Source organism: Panulirus ornatus, chromosome 16 (assembly GCF_036320965.1).
Source record: "Panulirus ornatus isolate Po-2019 chromosome 16, ASM3632096v1, whole genome shotgun sequence".
NCBI classification, from domain to species: Eukaryota; Metazoa; Arthropoda; class Malacostraca; order Decapoda; family Palinuridae; genus Panulirus; species Panulirus ornatus.
The window spans coordinates 9,335,820-9,343,319 of record NC_092239.1 but is presented as its reverse complement, the minus strand read 5'-3'; positions in this window follow the sequence as shown (position 1 = coordinate 9,343,319).

The following is a 7,500-nucleotide window of genomic DNA, read 5'->3' as shown; positions in this document are numbered from 1 at the left end:
CGGCTCTGGCCTCCTGACGTTTTATATCCCTCGTGTAATTAGTTTTCTTTTGTTGTCTGGCATGTCATCCTCCTCACCAGTCACCACCGATGTAAAGACAACGAAAAATGTGAAGAAGAGACAAAAGAGACATTGAAGGAGAGTAATACGAAAGATGAGTTGGGAGGTGCCTGGAAATTGAAGACATTTTCCTCAAAAAATAGTTGCGAAAGAGAAATAAAGTAGTGAGAGATTAACATTACCTTGTGTCGAGATAGATGTACGAGAGACGAGAGGGAAGAGGATACGGTGGGAAATCAAAAGTAGGGCAAGAATTATAAAAACAGTAAGAGAGGATAAATCAACGTCCTAAGAAAGGAGGAAAGATTATGGATTCGGAAAGATGGTGTGAAATATGATACAGCGTCGCAAGACCCCAGATGTGAGTCGGGCAAGTATGAGAAATGCAGAGACGAATGTCTCTCACACCCGTGAGAAAACGAAAGAACGGGTGGGTGCACGACAGGGGGCGCTGAGAGTGTTCCCCCCAGTGTGGTGATGGTGAGGTACACCCGGCAGCTGCCTGGTGAACGTGAGGACCTGCTGGTGTGGTGATGGTGTGGTACACCCGGCAACTGCCTGGTGAACGTGAGGACCTGCTGGTGTGGTGATGGTGTGGTACACCCGGCAACTGCCTGGTGAACATGAGGACCTGGCGTGGTGATGGTGTGGTACACCCGGCAACTGCCTGGTGAACGTGAGGACCTGCTGGTGTGGTGATGGTGTGGTACACCCGGCAACTGCCTGGTGAACATGAGGACCTGGTGTGGTGATGGTGAGGTACACCCGGCAGCTGCCTGGTGAACGTGAGGACCTGCTGGTGTGGTGATGGTGTGGTACACCCGGCAACTGCCTGGTGAACATGAGGACCTGGTGTGGTGATGGTGAGATACACCCAGCGGCTGCCTGGTGAACATGAGGACCTGGCGTGGTGATGTGTGGTACACCCGGCGACTGCCTGGTGAACATGAGGACCTGGTGTGGTGATGGTGAGGTACACCCGGCAATGCTTAAGTAATTTCCCGACTGAAAGTTTTCTTAATAACTTTACCCACCACATGTTAGATCATCGGATGACGTCTAGTATACTGATACACTATAGGAGCCACCACTGGCGCTGGCTGCTATGGAGTCAGTCCCATGCCTTTGTGGCCTCACACATCATTTTGCACGAATGAACTCCACGATACAGCAGCAGCTTTGTTCCTGCACTGATTGATGACCTCCCTCGCACATCATTTTATGTAGAGTGAGGAGAATGACTCACATCCCTCTGTCCTTCTGTACTCGACACACTAGTGCCAGAAACTCCTGCTATTGCTGTACCCGTAAAAGAGGAACCTGATATTGAGTTTGATAGCAGAACCTCGCTGCTAACAGTCCTGTTAATGATGATTATGGTGTTAGTCAGTGATATCACACACACACTATCTCGGCACACCCTAACTCTCTCGACACACCCTGAGACAGTAGAGGAGAGTAGCCCATGGACGGATTATGATCACACATTTTCCATTTCTAGCTTTTCTAGCTAGAGAGGAGCCACTTTGCTCCTCAGTATTCATCGCCATCTGTAGCGAGAGCTTCCTGTATAGAAAAGGAGAATATTTCGTCCATACCTCTGCCGTATGACTGATGAGGTTAAGTGTGTGAAGTGATATGAACACACATACAATGAAATATTAGTGTACGGTTGTGAAATGAGAATGGTGAGGCGCATAAGTGATGGTGCAGTCATGGAACTGTTTTCCTGTAAAATGTTAAGAAGACGACGAGCCATTAAGAGTGTGTCAGGGAGGTCATAAGCAGAAACAAATTGAGATGGATGGCCAGGATCACACGGTAGAAAAAGAAAGGAAAAAAAAGGTATCCTTCCGGATAGGTCCGATGAATTCGAAATGATCAATACGACTCGTGGTGTCTATGTAGGGTTGCCAAGCTTGAATGCGAGACAATTTTTTTGATACTTATGGTAGCCCCACTTTATAGTTATTTCCCTCAAAATATGAAATTTGTATGACATTTAGTATGGCAAATGACAGGAAATATCGCAAGCACTCGTTATATTACAATATCACGATAGCAGGGCTACTTATGTAAGGCCAGGCCAAAGGGTTTTTCTCACAGTACTTCGTCCGTGGTGTCAAATTGTTTCACACAAAAAGTGGTAAGATACTTTTTTTTCGTGTGTACACAAAACCTCCAGCTGACCAGGATAGCGGATAGCCATATGAGGGCGGCTAGCCAAGGCGGGTGGTAGACAGCTGGCCAGGGTGGGTATGTGGTGGTGGACGGCCACGACAGGTGGTAACCAGCTGGGCACGTGAGGGAGGCTAGGCCACAGTTATTGTGGCAGCTGATAGCCAGCTGGGAAATTTATGTGGTCATTATCCAGAGGAGGGTTAGGTTGATGGCTCAAGATATTGCTCTAATAATTCTCCGAGTTGTGTAATTTCTTCCTTTAGCAGTAGATTTATGTCCGCCACCAGCTCCATCTGTAACACCAACCCGTAGATTACTCGCATGAAAAAGGAAAACAAAATCCAGGAGTTTTGTCTTTTTCTACGTAAATTTAAAAGTTGTTCAGCTGGAATATGGTATTACGAGAACTGTAAGATGCAAGAAGATTCACTGTTGTACTACACCAAACAAAAATATCTGGTTCCTTATATGCAGAGAGGAGGGGGAGGAGAGATCCAAGAGCCATTACCCAAAGTCAATGGCTTCAGTCTTGTGGCATGATAACCCAGTGTATGGGTGAAATGAAGCAGTGATTTCGGAAAACCTCCCCCCCTTCTAAAAAGTAGTGGACTTGAGATGGGTATTGACAACCTGATTATCAAAGCTAATTGACCACCTTTGGAAACATAATGTGCCTGAGCTGGCTAAAGAAAAAAAAAAGAAAATAAAAGGCAGTGGAACTTAAAGCCCAGTGTGTGGCAGAGGAACTTAAAAGTCATTTTTGCCTAGTGTGTGACTTAGTCCACAAGGGGCCAGAGATACCGAGGAGCATCGTAAACCCGGTCTCTCCAAAGGTTCCTATGGCCTGACATTTGTACGAGACCTGGCGAGTCCTTCATTGTAACACTCGAAGTGAAACGGTTAAGAAGAACTCGTTGTGGCGATCATATCTATCGTAGGCCAGTACATGACTGGGAGAGCCTGTGTGTAACTAGGGGCCTGTATATTCACTTAACCAGGACTTAGGGCAGGTCAGAAAATAGCGATGGAGAAAGTTAGGCATAAAAGGTAGGAGGAAGTGGGAGTGAAATGATGGCGGTAGCCAGGCAACGAGGAGGCATCACCCAGACGGAACGGTTGATCCAGTCAGTGGGCAGACGCGGTCGCCATGACGGCCAGGGTGACGCTCTCTCTCTCTCTCTCTCTCTCTCTCTCTCTCTCTCTCTCTCTCTCTCTCTCTCTCTCTCTCTCTCTCTCTCGCAGAGCACCCCCGTGACCACCCCTGACCTCATTCCACACGTGCTGTTCGACACTTCCGTATGTCGCAGTGAAGTGAATGAACATGATTCCCTGTAAGAGGGCCCCAGGCAGTATGGGAACTCTTCCAACACCCTTACGTGAATCAGGCGTAGTACAGCGCATGTTCCATCGTTATATAATGACATTAGAAGATGATAAGATGCATCACTACTATTTACAGTGTCTCAGTGTACCAGATTTCTGTCTTGATATCACCCTACTTGTCTCTACCTATCAGCCTTGTCTCTTCCTCCGAAGACAGTAGAGGGTGTATGATGGGACCATGTTACTATGGGGTCTAAGTAGTGGCTGGATGGATCAGGTGGGAGTAACGTTTCATTGGGCGAAGTTGGAGGCGGAGGCGTTTATGATAAAGCCTACTGATCCTAAAAGTGTCTACAGAATTATTGGCTTATTGTAGGTTGAGTCTGATTGCTCGAGGTTGAATTTCCATGACAACTGGTAAGTGAATGTGCTGTGTTGAGCTCGCATGTTTGCTAATATTTTTCAGAATTGTTGTTTCAGTTAATGGCCAAGAACTGTCATGTGGCATTTCCGTATCCCATGGGAAGCAGGGCGTCGACAAACTCGATGTTTCCCGGAGAGGGTGGGTTAATCTTGTATTAGAAAGGGAGGGATGTAGCTTTAGACTTTAGCTAGTGGGCCTTTACAGTCTCATTACGAAATCGTCAAAGTGATTTTTCTCCTCTTAGATTCTCTCTTATTGCACCGCATGTTAGTCTGATAGTCATTCTTGACTTCATTGTTTAATTAGTCACTTTCTCTTCTATCTTGTTCATTCTTTGGTGTTCGACTGGCTAATTCTTCGCTGCTTGCATTTCGTAAAGCAAAGAGTGGTTACTCTATGTTCCTGATTTATATTCCTAATCAACTAATTTTTGAACCCATCACACACACACACACACACACACACACACACACACACACACACACACACACATATATATATATATATATATATATATATATATATATATATATATATATATATATATTTTTTTTTTATACTAATCGCCATTTCCCGCATTAGCGAGGTAGCGTTAAGAACAGAGGATGAGGACTGGGCCTTTGAGGGAATATCCTCACCTGGCCCCTTTCTCTGTTTCTTCTTTTGGAAAAAAAAAAAATGAGGGGAGGATTTCCAGCCTCCCGCTCCCTTCCCTTTTAGTCGCCTTCTACGACACGCAGGGAATACGTGGGAAGTATTCTTTCTCCCCTATCCCCAGGGATATATATATATATATATATATATATATATATATATATATATATATATATATATATATATATATATATATATATGTATATATATTTATATATGTATATGTAAATTTCGCGCCTTTGATAATAAGAATTTAAGAGAAATGAAGAAAATAATTAAAAAAGAAAATGGACACACGGGACATGTGGGAAGTTTATTAAACTCCTGGACTGGCGCTAAACTTATACATCCTGCTACAAATTACTGGCGCAGCACCAGACAACTTCCCCCACCGTCACCACACCAGGACCACTTGCGCCTCCGACACGAACTGGCGTGTTTTTATTTTGCTCTTGTGTTCCTGGGAGTGTGCGTTGCGTCTCCTTCCTCTCTCTCTCTCTCTCTCTCTCTCTCTCTCTCTCTCTCTCTCTCTCTCTCTCTCTCTCTGTTGGGAATGGGATATTACGCCATTAACGTTTTCCTGAAATATTTTACGTAGGAAAATCTGCGTAAATAAACTCGTCACTCATGTGGAGATTTATTTACCGTAAAAGTCTGCGTTATTTTTTTTTTCTACCACCGTCGTGGTCCTACCAGTCTAGTTGTTCATATATATATTTTTTTTCTGAATTGTTAAGCAAAACGTGAATGAGTATTCAGTCCTGTGCATGTTAGTAGTGTACGGGGCTTCCTATAAATCTGGATCCAGAGTTCAGAGAGACGATGTAATCTTTCTTATAGCGAAAGAAACACATCAGTTATACGTTGATGACATAGTGTACCCATCCATAGAACCGGTATTTGCTACGTGCTCCAGCGGGGGGAGAAAAAGGCCGAGGGGGGAGAGTCGTGCGAATTCATTTACGAACGACTTGCAGGTTTCATGTTCTCAGATCACTGTATCCATCTCAAGTAACGTCCAAAGAAACGTTTGCTTGATATGTGTGTGTGGCTGTTAATGACATGCAGTGTGAGTGATACATGAATTAGAAATATACTATGAATACAGAGAAAAGAGAAAAGAGGTGTGTAAAAGAAACTGCGTACATAGTGGATATCCAAATCACATTCATGCACGCTCCAGTAATCATATATATATATATATATATATATATATATATATATATATATATATATATATATATATATATATATATATATGCCATCGTTACCCACAACATTACCGTACGCTATATCAATACATGCACGGTTTGCTCGCGCTGCAGTTAACACACACGCTAGCCATACACTTGCCGTCCATTTACCCACCATCATACTATATTTGATGTAGAACCTCACTCGCCAGTACCTACATTACCCATATCGCCATCACGACCACTCCTCACATTACCGAGAGCTGCTCGGAAATCTCCCCCACCGAAAGGAACCATTAGAATACTGTGATGTTCCCTCGACACATTTTATTGTTGGCGCGTCTCTCTCTCTCTCTCTCTCTCTCTCTCTTGGCTCATAATACACATTCCAGGACGGACGATGATATGCACTCAGCCGTCGTGTGTCTGGCAGAGGAATGTACATCCGTCGCGGTGTTCGGCCTCAGCGCGCGTTGTAAGCGAGACTGTGATATTTGTCGTGAGGTAGGTCTGTTGTTTGTGGCACAGGTCTGTTGGATGTGGGATAGGTCTGTTGGTTGTGGGATAGGTCTTTTGGTTGTGGGAGAGTTCTGTTGGATGTGGGATAGATCTGTTGGTTGTGGGATAGGTCTGTTGGTTGTGGCACAGGTCTGTTGGTTGTGGGATAGGTCTGTTGGTTGTGGGAGAGTTCTGTTGGATGTGGGATAGATCTGTTGGTTGTGGGATAGGTCTGTTGGTTGTGGAATAGGTCTGTTGGTTGTGGAATAGGTCTGTTGGTTGTGGGATAGGTCTTTTGGTTGTGGGAGAGTTCTGTTGGATGTGGGACGAGTCCATTGGTTATGGGACATGTTTGTTTGTTGTAGGACGGGTCCGATGGTTGTGGACAGATCCAATGGTTGTGGGACAGGTCCGTTGGTTGTGGGACAGGTCCGTTGGTTCGTCAACCATGTACCAACCCAACTTTGGAAATTGTTCAGGTTCCCTTGCAACTTGATGCAATCATCCATGCTTTTCACTTCCCTCGTGAGCTTTGCATCATTTGCACACATATTCCAATAGGGGTCAGCACCTTTTGACAAGTTGTCCATATAAATCAAGAAGAGGAACAGTCCCAGAACAGAACCCTGCGGCACTCTGCGATGACCTCAACCCGTTCTGTAAAGGCTCCTCTGACATGCGTCTTTTGTTCCATTCCACTAAGACCATCTCTCCATCGAAGAGCTCCTCCCCCTTATTCCCTTGTGGTTAAGCGTCAAACGCTTTCTGGCATTCCAGATACATACAGTCCATCCAGCACTCCTTTTATCTTTTGGTCCAGTAATGAGCCCACTCAAAGGCACGTAAGAGGCTCGTTACGAACAACCTTGTTTCCCCCCAAAATCATGTTCTCTCTTAAGATTGTAATTTCTCCTATGCAGGTTCGTGGTCCCTTTACTTTCTGATTATCTTTTCCCAGAAACTTACAGACTACTCGTCTGAGAGGCCGATCTGCAGTAGTTAAGCCCCTCTCTCCGTTCTCCTGTGTGTGTGTGTGTGTGTGTGTTTGGATAGACTTTACCGCCCGTGGACACAGGATGGAAACACAGTGTCACCAGCGGACACAGATGGTGTGTTGAGTTTTGGTGACTTGCCATGTGACAGGTAACTAAACGTCAACACCGCATT